General features: G+C 45.1%; 1 protein-coding gene across 1 annotated transcript in view; it reads right to left on the reverse strand.

Moving 5' to 3' along the window:
* LOC141270982 (vasoactive intestinal polypeptide receptor 1-like) overlaps positions 1-18720 on the reverse strand; it is an 859326-nt gene that overhangs the window by 608579 nt on the left and 232027 nt on the right. The gene's annotated exons all lie outside the window — the stretch shown is intronic.

Genomic DNA, 18720 nt, shown 5'->3' on the forward strand with positions numbered 1-18720 from the left:
ATAACAAGATGGTTTAAATGCCCCTTGGAAGATACGTGGAGGTCAGAGTGGTAAAACAAGACGCTTTTAATGCCCCTCAGAAGAGACGTGGAGGTCAGAGTGGTATAACAAGACGATTTTAATGCCCCTTAGAAGAGACATGGAGGTCAGAGTGGTATAACAAGAATGTTTTAATGCCCCTCAGAAGAGACGTGGAGGTCAGAGTGGTATAACAAGAAGCTTTTAATGCCCCTCAGAAGAGACGTGGAAGTCAGAGTGGTATAACAAGACAGTTTTAATGCCCCTTACAAGAGACGTGGAGGTCAGAGTGGTATAACAAGACTGTTTTAATGCCCCTTGGAAGAGACGTGGAGGTCAGAGTAGTATAACAAGACGCTTTTAATACCCCTCAGAAGAGAAGTGGAGGTCAGAGTGGTATAACAAGACGCTTTTAATGCCCCTCAGAAGAGACGTGGAGGTCAGAGTGGTATAACAAGACGCTTTTAATGCCCCTCAGAAGAGACATGGAGATCAGAGTGGTATAACAGGACGCTTTTAATGCCCCTCAGAAGAGACGTGGAGGTCAGAGTGGTATAACAAGACGGTTTTAATGCCCCTTGGAAGAGACGTGGAGGTCAAAGTGGTATAACAAGACACTTTTAATGCCCCTCAGAAGAGACGTGGAGGTCAGAGTGGTATAACAAGACGCTTTTAATGCCCCTCAGAAAAGACGTGGAGGTCAGAGTGGTATAACATGACGGTTTAAATGTCCCTTGGAAGAGACGTGGAGGTCAGAATGGTATAACTAGACGCTTTTAATGCCCCTGAGAAGAGACGTGGAGGTCAGAGTGGTATAACAAGACGCTTTTAATGCCCATCAGAAGAGACGTGGAGTTCAGAGTGGTATAACAACACAATTTTAATGCCCCTCAGAAGAGACGTGGAGGTCAGAGTGGTATAACAAGACAGTTTTATTGCCCCTCAGAAGAGACGTGGAGGTCAGAGAGGTATAACAACACGCTTTTAATGACCCTTGGAAAAGACGTGGAGGTCAGAGTGGTATAACAAGACAGTTTTAATGCGTCTTACAAGAGACGTGGAGGTCATAGTGGTATAACAAGACGGTTTTAATGCCCCTCAGAAGAGACGTGGAGGTCAGAGTGGTATAACAAGACGCTTTTAATGCCCCTCAGAAGAGAAGTGGAGGTCAGAGTGATATAACAAGATGCTTTTAATGCCCCTCAGAAGAGACGTGGAGGTCAGAGCGGTATAACAAGACGCTTTTAATGCCGCACAGAAGAGACGTGGAGGTCAGAGTGGTATAACAAGACAGTTTTAATGCCCCTCAGAAGAGACGTGGAGGTCAGAGTGGTATAACAAGACGGTTTAAATGCCCCTTGGAAGAGACGTGGAGGTCGGAGTGGTATAACAAGACGCTTTTAATGCCCCTCAGAAGAGACGTGGAGGTCAGAGTGGTATAACAAGATGATTTTAATGCCCCTCAGAAGAGACGTGGAGGTCAGAGTGGTATACAAGACACTTTTAATGCCCCTCAGAAGAGACGTGGAGGTCAGAGTGGTATAAAAAGATGCTTTTAATGCCCCTCAGAAGAGACGTGGAGGTCAGAGTGGTATAACAAGACGCTTTTAATGCCCCTCAGAAGAGACGTGGAGGTCAGAGCGGTATAACAAGACACTTTTAATGCCCCTCAGAAGAGACGTGGAGGTCAGAGTGGTATAACAAGACGGTTTTAATGCCCCTCAGAAGAGACGTGGAGGTCAGAGTGGTATAACAAGACGGTTTAAATGCCCCTCAGAAGAGATGTGGAGTTCAGAGTGGTATAACAACACGCTTTTAATGCCCCTCAGAAGAGAGGTGGAGGTCAGAGTGGTATAACAAGACAGTTTTAATGCCCCTTACAAGAGACCTGGAGGTCAGAGTGGTATAACAAGACGCTTTTAATGCCCCTCAGAAGAGACGTGGAGATCAGAGTGGTATAACAACACGCTTTTAATGCCCCTTGGAAGAGACGTGGAGGTCAGAGTAGTATAACAAGACGGTTTTAATGCCTTTTACAAGAGACGTTGAGGTCATAGTGGTATAACAAGACGCTTTTAATGCATCTCAGAAGAGACGTGGAGGTCAGAGTGGTATAACAAGATGCTTTTAATGCCCCTCAGAAGAGAAGTGGAGGTCAGAGTGGTATAACAAGACGCTTTTAATGCCCCTCAGAAGAGACGTGGAGGTCAGAGTGGTATAACAAGACGCTTTTAATGCCCCTCAGAAGAGACATGGAGATCAGAGTGGTATAACAGGACGCTTTTAATGCCCCTCAGAAGAGACGTGGAGGTCAGAGTGGTATAACAAGACGGTTTTAATGCCCCTTGGAAGAGACGTGGAGGTCAGAGTGGTATAACATGACGGTTTAAATGTCCCTTGGAAGAGACGTGGAGGTCAGAATGGTATAACTAGACGCTTTTAATGCCCCTGAGAAGAGACGTGGAGGTCAGAGTGGTATAACAAGACGCTTTTAATGCCCCTCAGAAGAGACGTGGAGTTCAGAGTGGTATAACAAGACGCTTTTAATGCCCCTCAGAAGAGACGTGGAGGTCAGAGTGGTATAACATGACGGTTTAAATGTCCCTTGGAAGAGACGTGGAGGTCAGAATGGTATAACTAGACGCTTTTAATGCCCCTGAGAAGAGACGTGGAGGTCAGAGTGGTATAACAAGACGGTTTAAATGCCCCTCAGAAGAGATGTGGAGTTCAGAGTGGTATAACAACACGCTTTTAATGCCCCTCAGAAGAGACGTGGAGGTCAGAGTGGTATAACAAGACAGTTTTATTGCCCCTCAGAAGAGACGTGGAGGTCAGAGAGGTATAACAGCACGCTTTTAATGACTCTTGGAAAAGACGTGGAGGTCAGAGTGGTATAACAAGACAGTTTTAATGCCTCTTACAAGAGACGTGGAGGTCATAGTGGTATAACAAGACGGTTTAATGCCCCTCAGAAGAGACGTGGAGGTCAGAGTGGTATAACAAGACGCTTTTAATGCCCCTCAGAAGAGAAGTGGAGGTCAGAGTGATATAACAAGATGCTTTTAATGCCCCTCAGAAGAGAGGTGGAGGTCAGAGCGGTATAACAAGACGCTTTTAATGCCGCACAGAAGAGACGTGGAGGTCAGAGTGGTATAACAAGACAGTTTTAATGCCCCTCAGAAGAGACGTGGAGGTCAGAGTGGTATAACAAGACGGTTTAAATGCCCCTTGGAAGAGACGTGGAGGTCGGAGTGGTATACCAAGACGCTTTTAATGCCCCTCAGAAGAGACGTGGAGGTCAGAGTGGTATAACAAGATGATTTTAATGCCCCTCAGAAGAGACGTGGAGGTCAGAGTGGTATACAAGACACTTTAAATGCCCCTCAGAAGAGACGTGGAGGTCAGAGTGGTATAAAAAGATGCTTTTAATGCCCCTCAGAAGAGACGTGGAGGTCAGAGTGGTATAACAAGACGCTTTTAATGCCCCTCAGAAGAGACGTGGAGGTCAGAGCGGTATAACAAGACACTTTTAATGCCCCTCAGAAGAGACGTGGAGGTCAGAGTGGTATAACAAGACGGTTTTAATGCCCCTCAGAAGAGACGTGGAGGTCAGAGTGGTATAACATGACGGTTTAAATGTCCCTTGGAAGAGACGTGGAGGTCAGAATGGTATAACTAGACGCTTTTAATGCCCCTGAGAAGAGACGTGGAGGTCAGAGTGGTATAACAAGACGCTTTTAATGCCCATCAGAAGAGACGTGGAGTTCAGAGTGGTATAACAACACAATTTTAATGCCCCTCAGAAGAGACGTGGAGGTCAGAGTGGTATAACAAGACAGTTTTAATGCCCCTCAGAAGAGACGTGGAGGTCAGAGAGGTATAACAACACGCTTTTAATGACCCTTCGAAAAGACGTGGAGGTCAGAGTGGTATAACAAGACAGTTTTAATGCCTCTTACAAGAGACGTGGAGGTCATAGTGGTATAACAAGACGGTTTTAATGCCCCTCAGAAGAGACGTGGAGGTCAGAGTGGTATAACAAGACGCTTTTAATGCCCCTCAGAAGAGAAGTGGAGGTCAGAATGATATAACAAGATGCTTTTAATGCCCCTCAGAAGAGACGTGGAGGTCAGAGCGGTATAACAAGACGCTTTTAATGCCGCACAGAAGAGACGTGGAGGTCAGAGTGGTATAACAAGACAGATTTAATGCCCCTCAGAAGAGACGTGGAGGTCAGAGTGGTATAACAAGACGGTTTAAATGCCCCTTGGAAGAGACGTGGAGGTCGGAGTGGTATAACAAGACGCTTTTAATGCCCCTCAGAAGAGACGTGGAGGTCAGAGTGGTATAACAAGATGATTTTAATGCCCCTCAGAAGAGACGTGGAGGTCAGAGTGGTATACAAGACACTTTTAATGCCCCTCAGAAGAGACGTGGAGGTCAGAGTGGTATAAAAAGATGCTTTTAATGCCCCTCAGAAGAGACGTGGAGGTCAGAGTGGTATAACAAGACGCTTTTAATGCCCCTCAGAAGAGACGTGGAGGTCAGAGCGGTATAACAAGACACTTTTAATGCCCCTCAGAAGAGACGTGGAGGTCAGAGTGGTATAACAAGACGGTTTTAATGCCCCTCAGAAGAGACGTGGAGGTCAGAGTGGTATAACAATACAGTTGAAATACTCCTTGGAAGAGAAGTGGAGGTCAGAGTGGTATAACAGGACGCTTTTAATGCCCCTCAGAAGAGACGTGGAGGTCAGTGTGGTATAACAAGACGCTTTTAATGCCCCTCAGAAGAGACGTGGAGGTCAGAGTGGTATAACAAGACGGTTTAAATGCCCCTCAGAAGAGATGTGGAGTTCAGAGTGGTATAACAACACGCTTTTAATGCCCCTCAGAAGAGAGGTGGAGGTCAGAGTGGTATAACAAGACAGTTTTAATGCCCCTTACAAGAGACCTGGAGGTCAGAGTGGTATAACAAGACGCTTTTAATGCCCCTCAGAAGAGACGTGGAGGTCAGAGTGGTATAACAACACGCTTTTAATGCCCCTTGGAAGAGACGTGGAGGTCAGAGTAGTATAACAAGACGGTTTTAATGCCTCTTACAAGAGACGTTGAGGTCATAGTGGTATAACAAGACGCTTTTAATGCACCTCAGAAGAGACGTGGAGGTCAGAGTGGTATAACAAGATGCTTTTAATGCCCCTCAGAAGAGACGTGGAGGTCAGAGTGGTATAACAAGACGCTTTAATGCCCCTCTGAAGAGACGTGGAGGTCAGAGTGTTATAGCAAGACAGTTTTAATGCCCCTTACAAGAGACGTGGAGGTCAGAGTGGTATAACAAGACGCTTTTAATGACCCTCAGAAGAGATGTGGAGGTCAGAGTGGTATAACAAGATGGTTTTAATGCCCCTTGGAAGAGACGTGGAGGTCAGAGTGGTATAACAAGACGGTTTTAATGCCTATTACAAGAGACGTGGAGCTCATAGTGGTTTAACAAGACACTTTTAATGCCCCTCAGAAGAGACGTGGAGGTCAGAGTGGTATAACAAGACGCTTTTAATGCCCCTCAGAAGAGACGTGGAGGTCAGAGTGGTATAACAAGACGCTTTTAATGCCCCTCAGAAGAGACGTGGAGGTCAGAGTGGTATAACAAGACGCTTTTAATGCCCCTCAGAAGAGACGTGGAAGTCAGAGTGGTATAACAAGACGGTTTTAATGCCCCTTACAAGAGACGTGGAGGTCAGAGTGGTATAACAAGACGGTTTTAATGCCCCTCAGAAGAGACGTGGAGGTCAGAGTAGTATAACAAGACGCTTTTAATACCCCTCAGAAGAGAAGTGGAGGTCAGAGTGGTATAACAAGACGCTTTTAATGCCCCTCAGAAGAGACGTGGAGGTCAGAGTGGTATAAAAAGACACTTTTAATGCCCCTCAGAAGAGACAAGGAGATCAGAGTGGTATAACAGGACGCTTTTAATGCCCCTCAGAAGAGACGTGGAGGTCAGAGTGGTATAACAAGACGGTTTTAATGCCCCTTGGAAGAGACGTGGAGGTCAAAGTGGTATAACAAGACACTTTTAATGCCCCTCAGAAGAGACGTGGAGGTCAGAGTGGTATAACAAGACGCTTTTAATGCCCCTCAGAAGAGACGTGGAGGTCAGAGTGGTATAACATGATGGTTTAAATGCCCCTTGGAAGAGACGTGGACGTCAGAATGGTATAACTAGACGCTTTTAATGCCCCTCAGAAGAGACGTGGAGGTCAGAGTGGTATAACAAGACGGTTTAAATGTCCCTTGGAAGAGACGTGGAGGTCAGAATGGTATAACTAGACGCTTTTAATGCCCCTGAGAAGAGACGTGGAGGTCAGAGTGGTATAACAAGACGCTTTTAATGCCCATCAGAAGAGACGTGGAGTTCAGAGTGGTATAACAACACAATTTTAATGCCCCTCAGAAGAGACGTGGAGGTCAGAGTGGTATAACAAGACAGTTTTATTGCCCCTCAGAAGAGACGTGGAGGTCAGAGAGGTATAACAACACGCTTTTAATGACCCTTGGAAAAGACGTGGAGGTCAGAGTGGTATAACAAGACAGTTTTAATGCGTCTTACAAGAGACGTGGAGGTCATAGTGGTATAACAAGACGGTTTTAATGCCCCTCAGAAGAGACGTGGAGGTCAGAGTGGTATAACAAGACGCTTTTAATGCCCCTCAGAAGAGAAGTGGAGGTCAGAGTGATATAACAAGATGCTTTTAATGCCCCTCAGAAGAGACGTGGAGGTCAGAGCGGTATAACAAGACGCTTTTAATGCCGCACAGAAGAGACGTGGAGGTCAGAGTGGTATAACAAGACAGTTTTAATGCCCCTCAGAAGAGACGTGGAGGTCAGAGTGGTATAACAAGACGGTTTAAATGCCCCTTGGAAGAGACGTGGAGGTCGGAGTGGTATAACAAGACGCTTTTAATGCCCCTCAGAAGAGACGTGGAGGTCAGAGTGGTATAACAAGATGATTTTAATGCCCCTCAGAAGAGACGTGGAGGTCAGAGTGGTATACAAGACACTTTTAATGCCCCTCAGAAGAGACGTGGAGGTCAGAGTGGTATAAAAAGATGCTTTTAATGCCCCTCAGAAGAGACGTGGAGGTCAGAGTGGTATAACAAGACGCTTTTAATGCCCCTCAGAAGAGACGTGGAGGTCAGAGCGGTATAACAAGACACTTTTAATGCCCCTCAGAAGAGACGTGGAGGTCAGAGTGGTATAACAAGACGGTTTTAATGCCCCTCAGAAGAGACGTGGAGGTCAGAGTGGTATAACAAGACGGTTTAAATGCCCCTCAGAAGAGATGTGGAGTTCAGAGTGGTATAACAACACGCTTTTAATGCCCCTCAGAAGAGAGGTGGAGGTCAGAGTGGTATAACAAGACAGTTTTAATGCCCCTTACAAGAGACCTGGAGGTCAGAGTGGTATAACAAGACGCTTTTAATGCCCCTCAGAAGAGACGTGGAGATCAGAGTGGTATAACAACACGCTTTTAATGCCCCTTGGAAGAGACGTGGAGGTCAGAGTAGTATAACAAGACGGTTTTAATGCCTTTTACAAGAGACGTTGAGGTCATAGTGGTATAACAAGACGCTTTTAATGCATCTCAGAAGAGACGTGGAGGTCAGAGTGGTATAACAAGATGCTTTTAATGCCCCTCAGAAGAGAAGTGGAGGTCAGAGTGGTATAACAAGACGCTTTTAATGCCCCTCAGAAGAGACGTGGAGGTCAGAGTGGTATAACAAGACGCTTTTAATGCCCCTCAGAAGAGACATGGAGATCAGAGTGGTATAACAGGACGCTTTTAATGCCCCTCAGAAGAGACGTGGAGGTCAGAGTGGTATAACAAGACGGTTTTAATGCCCCTTGGAAGAGACGTGGAGGTCAGAGTGGTATAACATGACGGTTTAAATGTCCCTTGGAAGAGACGTGGAGGTCAGAATGGTATAACTAGACGCTTTTAATGCCCCTGAGAAGAGACGTGGAGGTCAGAGTGGTATAACAAGACGCTTTTAATGCCCCTCAGAAGAGACGTGGAGTTCAGAGTGGTATAACAAGACGCTTTTAATGCCCCTCAGAAGAGACGTGGAGGTCAGAGTGGTATAACATGACGGTTTAAATGTCCCTTGGAAGAGACGTGGAGGTCAGAATGGTATAACTAGACGCTTTTAATGCCCCTGAGAAGAGACGTGGAGGTCAGAGTGGTATAACAAGACGGTTTAAATGCCCCTCAGAAGAGATGTGGAGTTCAGAGTGGTATAACAACACGCTTTTAATGCCCCTCAGAAGAGACGTGGAGGTCAGAGTGGTATAACAAGACAGTTTTATTGCCCCTCAGAAGAGACGTGGAGGTCAGAGAGGTATAACAGCACGCTTTTAATGACTCTTGGAAAAGACGTGGAGGTCAGAGTGGTATAACAAGACAGTTTTAATGCCTCTTACAAGAGACGTGGAGGTCATAGTGGTATAACAAGACGGTTTAATGCCCCTCAGAAGAGACGTGGAGGTCAGAGTGGTATAACAAGACGCTTTTAATGCCCCTCAGAAGAGAAGTGGAGGTCAGAGTGATATAACAAGATGCTTTTAATGCCCCTCAGAAGAGAGGTGGAGGTCAGAGCGGTATAACAAGACGCTTTTAATGCCGCACAGAAGAGACGTGGAGGTCAGAGTGGTATAACAAGACAGTTTTAATGCCCCTCAGAAGAGACGTGGAGGTCAGAGTGGTATAACAAGACGGTTTAAATGCCCCTTGGAAGAGACGTGGAGGTCGGAGTGGTATACCAAGACGCTTTTAATGCCCCTCAGAAGAGACGTGGAGGTCAGAGTGGTATAACAAGATGATTTTAATGCCCCTCAGAAGAGACGTGGAGGTCAGAGTGGTATACAAGACACTTTAAATGCCCCTCAGAAGAGACGTGGAGGTCAGAGTGGTATAAAAAGATGCTTTTAATGCCCCTCAGAAGAGACGTGGAGGTCAGAGTGGTATAACAAGACGCTTTTAATGCCCCTCAGAAGAGACGTGGAGGTCAGAGCGGTATAACAAGACACTTTTAATGCCCCTCAGAAGAGACGTGGAGGTCAGAGTGGTATAACAAGACGGTTTTAATGCCCCTCAGAAGAGACGTGGAGGTCAGAGTGGTATAACATGACGGTTTAAATGTCCCTTGGAAGAGACGTGGAGGTCAGAATGGTATAACTAGACGCTTTTAATGCCCCTGAGAAGAGACGTGGAGGTCAGAGTGGTATAACAAGACGCTTTTAATGCCCATCAGAAGAGACGTGGAGTTCAGAGTGGTATAACAACACAATTTTAATGCCCCTCAGAAGAGACGTGGAGGTCAGAGTGGTATAACAAGACAGTTTTAATGCCCCTCAGAAGAGACGTGGAGGTCAGAGAGGTATAACAACACGCTTTTAATGACCCTTCGAAAAGACGTGGAGGTCAGAGTGGTATAACAAGACAGTTTTAATGCCTCTTACAAGAGACGTGGAGGTCATAGTGGTATAACAAGACGGTTTTAATGCCCCTCAGAAGAGACGTGGAGGTCAGAGTGGTATAACAAGACGCTTTTAATGCCCCTCAGAAGAGAAGTGGAGGTCAGAATGATATAACAAGATGCTTTTAATGCCCCTCAGAAGAGACGTGGAGGTCAGAGCGGTATAACAAGACGCTTTTAATGCCGCACAGAAGAGACGTGGAGGTCAGAGTGGTATAACAAGACAGTTTTAATGCCCCTCAGAAGAGACGTGGAGGTCAGAGTGGTATAACAAGACGGTTTAAATGCCCCTTGGAAGAGACGTGGAGGTCGGAGTGGTATAACAAGACGCTTTTAATGCCCCTCAGAAGAGACGTGGAGGTCAGAGTGGTATAACAAGATGATTTTAATGCCCCTCAGAAGAGACGTGGAGGTCAGAGTGGTATACAAGACACTTTTAATGCCCCTCAGAAGAGACGTGGAGGTCAGAGTGGTATAAAAAGATGCTTTTAATGCCCCTCAGAAGAGACGTGGAGGTCAGAGTGGTATAACAAGACGCTTTTAATGCCCCTCAGAAGAGACGTGGAGGTCAGAGCGGTATAACAAGACACTTTTAATGCCCCTCAGAAGAGACGTGGAGGTCAGAGTGGTATAACAAGACGGTTTTAATGCCCCTCAGAAGAGACGTGGAGGTCAGAGTGGTATAACAATACAGTTGAAATACTCCTTGGAAGAGAAGTGGAGGTCAGAGTGGTATAACAGGACGCTTTTAATGCCCCTCAGAAGAGACGTGGAGGTCAGTGTGGTATAACAAGACGCTTTTAATGCCCCTCAGAAGAGACGTGGAGGTCAGAGTGGTATAACAAGACGGTTTAAATGCCCCTCAGAAGAGATGTGGAGTTCAGAGTGGTATAACAACACGCTTTTAATGCCCCTCAGAAGAGAGGTGGAGGTCAGAGTGGTATAACAAGACAGTTTTAATGCCCCTTACAAGAGACCTGGAGGTCAGAGTGGTATAACAAGACGCTTTTAATGCCCCTCAGAAGAGACGTGGAGGTCAGAGTGGTATAACAACACGCTTTTAATGCCCCTTGGAAGAGACGTGGAGGTCAGAGTAGTATAACAAGACGGTTTTAATGCCTCTTACAAGAGACGTTGAGGTCATAGTGGTATAACAAGACGCTTTTAATGCACCTCAGAAGAGACGTGGAGGTCAGAGTGGTATAACAAGATGCTTTTAATGCCCCTCAGAAGAGACGTGGAGGTCAGAGTGGTATAACAAGACGCTTTAATGCCCCTCTGAAGAGACGTGGAGGTCAGAGTGTTATAGCAAGACAGTTTTAATGCCCCTTACAAGAGACGTGGAGGTCAGAGTGGTATAACAAGACGCTTTTAATGACCCTCAGAAGAGATGTGGAGGTCAGAGTGGTATAACAAGATGGTTTTAATGCCCCTTGGAAGAGACGTGGAGGTCAGAGTGGTATAACAAGACGGTTTTAATGCCTATTACAAGAGACGTGGAGCTCATAGTGGTTTAACAAGACACTTTTAATGCCCCTCAGAAGAGACGTGGAGGTCAGAGTGGTATAACAAGACGCTTTTAATGCCCCTCAGAAGAGACGTGGAGGTCAGAGTGGTATAACAAGACGCTTTTAATGCCCCTCAGAAGAGACGTGGAGGTCAGAGTGGTATAACAAGACGCTTTTAATGCCCCTCAGAAGAGACGTGGAAGTCAGAGTGGTATAACAAGACGGTTTTAATGCCCCTTACAAGAGACGTGGAGGTCAGAGTGGTATAACAAGACGGTTTTAATGCCCCTCAGAAGAGACGTGGAGGTCAGAGTAGTATAACAAGACGCTTTTAATACCCCTCAGAAGAGAAGTGGAGGTCAGAGTGGTATAACAAGACGCTTTTAATGCCCCTCAGAAGAGACGTGGAGGTCAGAGTGGTATAAAAAGACACTTTTAATGCCCCTCAGAAGAGACAAGGAGATCAGAGTGGTATAACAGGACGCTTTTAATGCCCCTCAGAAGAGACGTGGAGGTCAGAGTGGTATAACAAGACGGTTTTAATGCCCCTTGGAAGAGACGTGGAGGTCAAAGTGGTATAACAAGACACTTTTAATGCCCCTCAGAAGAGACGTGGAGGTCAGAGTGGTATAACAAGACGCTTTTAATGCCCCTCAGAAGAGACGTGGAGGTCAGAGTGGTATAACATGATGGTTTAAATGCCCCTTGGAAGAGACGTGGACGTCAGAATGGTATAACTAGACGCTTTTAATGCCCCTCAGAAGAGACGTGGAGGTCAGAGTGGTATAACAAGACGCTTTTAATGCCCATCAGAAGAGACGTGGAGTTCAGAGTGGTATAACAACACAATTTTAATGCCCCTCAGAAGAGACGTGGAGGTCAGAGTGGTATAACAAGACAGTTTTAATGCCCCTCAGAAGAGACGTGGAGGTCAGAGAGGTATAACAACACGCTTTTAATGCCCCTTGAAAAAGACGTGGAGGTCAGAGTGGTATAACAAGACAGTTTTAATGCCTCTTACAAGAGACGTGGAGGTCATAGTGGTATAACAAGACGCTTTTAATTCCCCTCAGAAGAGACGTGGAGGTCAGAGTGGTATAACAAGACGCTTTTAATGCCCCTCAGAAGAGAAGTGGAGGTCAGAGTGATATAACAAGATGCTTTTAATGCCCCTCAGAAGAGACGTGGAGGTCAGAGCGGTATAACAAGTCGCTTTTAATGCCGCACAGAAGAGACGTGGAGGTCAGAGTGGTATAACAAGACAGTTTTAATGCCCCTTCGAAGAGACGTGGAGGTCAGAGTGGTATAACAAGACGGTTTAAATGCCCCTTGGAAGAGACGTGGAGGTCAGAGTGGTATAACAAGACGCTTTTAATGCCCCTCAGAAGAGACGTGGAGGTCAGAGTGGTATAACAAGATGATTTTAATGCCCCTCAGAAGAGACGTGGAGGTCAGAGTGGTATACAAGACACTTTTAATGCCCCTCAGAAGAGACGTGGAGGTCAGAGTGGTATAACAAGATGCTTTTAATGCCCCTCAGAAGAGACGTGGAGGTCAGAGTGGTATAACAAGACGCTTTTAATGCCCCTCAGAAGAGACGTGGAGGTCAGAGCGGTATAACAAGACGCTTTTAATGCCTCTCAGAAGAGACGTGGAGGTCAGAGTGGTATAACAAGACGGTTTTAATGCCCCTCAGAAGAGACGTGGAGGTCAGAGTGGTATAACAATACAGTTTAAATGCTCCTTGGTAGAGAAGTGGAGGTCAGAGTGGTATAACAAGATGCTTTTAATGCCCCTCAGAAGAGACGTGGAGGTCAGTGTGGTATAACAAGACGCTTTTAATGCCCCTCAGAAGAGACGTGGAGGTCAGAGTGGTATAACAAGACGGTTTAAATGCCCCTCAGAAGAGACGTGGAGTTCAGAGTGGTATAACAACACGCTTTTAATGCCCCTCAGAAGAGAGGTGGAGGTCAGAGTGGTATAACAAGACAGTTTTAATGCCCCTTACAAGAGACCTGGAGGTCAGAGTGGTATAACAAGACGCTTTTAATGCCCCTCAGAAGAGACGTGGAGGTCAGAGTGGTATAACAACACGCTTTTAATGCCCCTTGGAAGAGACGTGGAGGTCAGAGTAGTATAACAAGACGGTTTTAATGCCTCTTACAAGAGACGTTGAGGTCATAGTGGTATAACAAGACGCTTTTAATGCACCTCAGAAGAGACGTGGAGGTCAGAGTGGTATAACAAGATGCTTTTAATGCCCCTCAGAAGAGACGTGGAGGTCAGAGTGGTATAACAAGACGCTTTAATGCCCCTCTGAAGAGACGTGGAGGTCAGAGTGTTATAGCAAGACAGTTTTAATGCCCCTTACAAGAGACGTGGAGGTCAGAGTGGTATAACAAGACGCTTTTAATGACCCTCAGAAGAGATGTGGAGGTCAGAGTGGTATAACAAGATGGTTTTAATGCCCCTTGGAAGAGACGTGGAGGTCAGAGTGGTATAACAAGACGGTTTTAATGCCTATTACAAGAGACGTGGAGCTCATAGTGGTTTAACAAGACACTTTTAATGCCCCTCAGAAGAGACGTGGAGGTCAGAGTGGTATAACAAGACGCTTTTAATGCCCCTCAGAAGAGACGTGGAGGTCAGAGTGGTATAACAAGACGCTTTTAATGCCCCTCAGAAGAGACGTGGAGGTCAGAGTGGTATAACAAGACGCTTTTAATGCCCCTCAGAAGAGACGTGGAAGTCAGAGTGGTATAACAAGACGGTTTTAATGCCCCTTACAAGAGACGTGGAGGTCAGAGTGGTATAACAAGACGGTTTTAATGCCCCTCAGAAGAGACGTGGAGGTCAGAGTAGTATAACAAGACGCTTTTAATACCCCTCAGAAGAGAAGTGGAGGTCAGAGTGGTATAACAAGACGCTTTTAATGCCCCTCAGAAGAGACGTGGAGGTCAGAGTGGTATAAAAAGACACTTTTAATGCCCCTCAGAAGAGACAAGGAGATCAGAGTGGTATAACAGGACGCTTTTAATGCCCCTCAGAAGAGACGTGGAGGTCAGAGTGGTATAACAAGACGGTTTTAATGCCCCTTGGAAGAGACGTGGAGGTCAAAGTGGTATAACAAGACACTTTTAATGCCCCTCAGAAGAGACGTGGAGGTCAGAGTGGTATAACAAGACGCTTTTAATGCCCCTCAGAAGAGACGTGGAGGTCAGAGTGGTATAACATGATGGTTTAAATGCCCCTTGGAAGAGACGTGGACGTCAGAATGGTATAACTAGACGCTTTTAATGCCCCTCAGAAGAGACGTGGAGGTCAGAGTGGTATAACAAGACGCTTTTAATGCCCATCAGAAGAGACGTGGAGTTCAGAGTGGTATAACAACACAATTTTAATGCCCCTCAGAAGAGACGTGGAGGTCAGAGTGGTATAACAAGACAGTTTTAATGCCCCTCAGAAGAGACGTGGAGGTCAGAGAGGTATAACAACACGCTTTTAATGCCCCTTGAAAAAGACGTGGAGGTCAGAGTGGTATAACAAGACAGTTTTAATGCCTCTTACAAGAGACGTGGAGGTCATAGTGGTATAACAAGACGCTTTTAATTCCCCTCAGAAGAGACGTGGAGGTCAGAGTGGTATAACAAGACGCTTTTAATGCCCCTCAGAAGAGAAGTGGAGGTCAGAGTGATATAACAAGATGCTTTTAATGCCCCTCAGAAGAGACGTGGAGGTCAGAGCGGTATAACAAGTCGCTTTTAATGCCGCACAGAAGAGACGTGGAGGTCAGAGTGGTATAACAAGACAGTTTTAATGCCCCTTCGAAGAGACGTGGAGGTCAGAGTGGTATAACAAGACGGTTTAAATGCCCCTTGGAAGAGACGTGGAGGTCAGAGTGGTATAACAAGACGCTTTTAATGCCCCTCAGAAGAGACGTGGAGGTCAGAGTGGTATAACAAGATGATTTTAATGCCCCTCAGAAGAGACGTGGAGGTCAGAGTGGTATACAAGACACTTTTAATGCCCCTCAGAAGAGACGTGGAGGTCAGAGTGGTATAACAAGATGCTTTTAATGCCCCTCAGAAGAGACGTGGAGGTCAGAGTGGTATAACAAGACGCTTTTAATGCCCCTCAGAAGAGACGTGGAGGTCAGAGCGGTATAACAAGACGCTTTTAATGCCTCTCAGAAGAGACGTGGAGGTCAGAGTGGTATAACAAGACGGTTTTAATGCCCCTCAGAAGAGACGTGGAGGTCAGAGTGGTATAACAATACAGTTTAAATGCTCCTTGGTAGAGAAGTGGAGGTCAGAGTGGTATAACAAGATGCTTTTAATGCCCCTCAGAAGAGACGTGGAGGTCAGTGTGGTATAACAAGACGCTTTTAATGCCCCTCAGAAGAGACGTGGAGGTCAGAGTGGTATAACAAGACGGTTTAAATGCCCCTCAGAAGAGACGTGGAGTTCAGAGTGGTATAACAACACGCTTTTAATGCCCCTCAGAAGAGAGGTGGAGGTCAGAGTGGTATAACAAGACAGTTTTAATGCCCCTTACAAGAGACCTGGAGGTCAGAGTGGTATAACAAGATGCTTTTAATGCCCCTCAGAAGAGACGTGGAGGTCAGAGTGGTATAACAACACGCTTTTAATGCCCCTTGGAAGAGACGTGGAGGTCAGAGTAGTATAACAAAACGGTTTTAATGCCTCTTACAAGAGACGTTGAGGTCATAGTGGTATAACAAGACGCTTCTAATGCCCCTCAGAAGAGACGTGGAGGTCAGAGTGGTATAACAAGATGCTTTTAATGCCCCTCAGAAGAGACGTGGAGGTCAGAGTGGTATAACAAGACGCTTTTAATGCCCCTCTGAAGAGACGTGGAGGTCAGAGTGTTATAGCAAGACAGTTTTAATGCCCCTTACAAGAGACGTGGAGGTCAGAGTGGTATAACAAGACGCTTTTAATGCCCCTCAGAAGAGATGTGGAGGTCAGAGTGGTATAACAAGTAGAGATGAGCGTTGTTCTACTCGAACTGTTCGCCAATCTCAAATTCGAGCTGTTTTGGGCGGTGTTCGAGCCGTTCGGCGAACACGAACAATTTGAGAAAAATTCGGCTGTTCGAGGTTATGTTCGATAACTGTTCGTGCACCAAAATCATAACTGGATTTTTTCTCAGTAATGATGAAAATTAATGTTAATACGCAGTTTGAGTGTACAGCGGGGTGGGGGGAGGGGCAGGGGATGGATCTCTGCAGGAACAATGAAGATCTCCATTTTTTTTTCTCTTTCCCGCATTTACAGTGGGGAGGTGCAATCTGTCAGCCTATCAGCAGCGCACACACGGAGCGAAGTGTTTTTTTTCACACAAGCAAGGGCATGTGTCATTGGCAGTGTATGTCACATGTCCTTGCCCTATAAGACCAAGCCATTTTCCCCGTCGCCACCATTTTCTCACTGCTGCACCTGCGTGTTAGACGGCACCACTGTTGCTGTGTGCGCTATACCTTGTTAATTTCAAGCCAATTTTCGCACAAATATACAGATAGCTTGGGAGTAGGGAATAGTTGTGATTGCAGTCCTTTTAAGGACTAGGTTACAGCATTTCCTACGACTTTTATCAGGCAGGTCTGTGCTCTTAAATAGATAGGTTGTGGGAGTAAAGACTAATTGTAATTGGAGTCCTTTTCAGGACTAGGTTACATCAGTTCCTAACAGTTTTTGCCAGGCAGGTCTGTGCCAGTGCTGTGCAAGTTTTTTTCACAGCATTTGGCTGAATCTAGCAAAGCTAATCCTTTTTGGCCTATTGCAGAGTGTGTTAGTCAGTGGAGTAGCCTATCTGTGTTGCAAGATATACCACCTGTGTATAGAATACCAATTTTTTTACTGCACCTAGTGAAGTAAAATCTTTTGGGCATAGCATCATTCTATTAGTCCATCTATACTGACCTCCATCAGGTTGCAAACTAAATCTAATTTTTTTCTGCATCTAGCTCTGAAAAAATATTGCGCTTCTAGCTGTGTGTGGGTCTTGTTCTATTAATCCATCTATACTGACCTCCATCAGGTTGCAAACTGAATATAATTTTTTTCTGCATCTAGCTCTGAAAAAATATTGGGCTTCTAGCTGTGTGTGGGTCTTGTTCTATTAATCCATCTATACTGACCTCCATCAGGTTGCAAACTGAATATAATTTTTTTCTGCATCTAGCTCTGAAAAAATATTGGGCTTCTAGCTGTGTGTGGGTCTTGTTCTATTAATCCATCTATACTGACCTCCATCAGGTTGCAAACTGAATATAATTTTTTTCTGCATCTAGCTCTGAAAAAATATTGGGCTTCTAGCTGTGTGTGGGTCTTGTTCTATTAATCCATCTATAGTGACCTCCATCAGGTTGCAAACTGAATATAATTTTTTTCTGCATCTAGCTCTGAAAAAATATTGGGCTTCTAGCTGTCTGTGGGTCTTGTTCTATTAATCCATCTATACTGACCTCCATCAGGTTGCAAACTGAATATAATTTTTTTCTGCATCTAGCTCTGAAAAAATATTGGGCTTCTAGCTGTGTGTGGGTCTTGTTCTATTAATCCATCTATACTGACCTCCATCAGGTTGCAAACTGAATATAATTTTTTTCTGCATCTAGCTCTGAAAAAATATTGGGCTTCTAGCTGTGTGTGGGTCTTGTTCTATTAATCCATCTATACTGACCTCCATCAGGTTGCAAACTGAATATAATTTTTTTCTGCATCTAGCTCTGAAAAAATATTTGGCCTTCTAGCAGTGTGTGGGACTTGTTCTATTAGTCCACCTATACTGACCTCCATCAGGTTGCAAACTGAATATATTTTTTTCTGCATCTACCTCTGAAAAAATATTGGGCTTCTAGCTGTGTGTGGGACTTGTTGTATTAGTCCATCTATACTGACCTCCATCAGGTTGCAAACTGAATATAATTTTTTTCTGCATCTAGCTCTGAAAAAATATTGGGCTTCTAGCTGTGTGTGGGTCTTGTTCTATTAATCCATCTATACTGACCTCCATCAGGTTGCAAACTGAATATAATTTTTTTCTGCATCTAGCTCTGAAAAAATATTGGGCTTCTAGCTGTGTGTGGGTCTTGTTCTATTAATCCATCTATACTGACCTCCATCAGGTTGCAAACTGAATATAATTTTTTTCTGCATCTAGCTCTGAAAAAATATTGGGCTTCTAGCTGTGTGTGGGTCTTGTTCTATTAATCCATCTATACTGACCTCCATCAGGTTGCAAACTGAATATAATTTTTTTCTGCATCTAGCTCTGAAAAAATATTGGGCTTCTAGCTGTGTGTGGGTCTTGTTCTATTAATCCATCTATACTGACCTCCATCAGGTTGCAAACTGAATATAATTTTTTTCTGCATCTAGCTCTGAAAAAATATTGGGCTTCTAGCTGTGTGTGGGTCTTGTTCTATTAATCCATCTATACTGACCTCCATCAGGTTGCAAACTGAATATAATTTTTTTCTGCATCTAGCTCTGAAAAAATATTGGGCTTCTAGCTGTGTGTGGGTCTTGTTCTATTAATCCATCTATACTGACCTCCATCAGGTTGCAAACTGAATATAATTTTTTTCTGCATCTAGCTCTGAAAAAATATTGGGCTTCTAGCTGTGTGTGGGTC

Source organism: Phyllobates terribilis, unplaced genomic scaffold (genome assembly GCF_046119375.1).
Source record: "Phyllobates terribilis strain yellow unplaced genomic scaffold, ASM4611937v1 Scaffold_5__5_contigs__length_657084704, whole genome shotgun sequence".
NCBI classification, from domain to species: Eukaryota; Metazoa; Chordata; class Amphibia; order Anura; family Dendrobatidae; genus Phyllobates; species Phyllobates terribilis.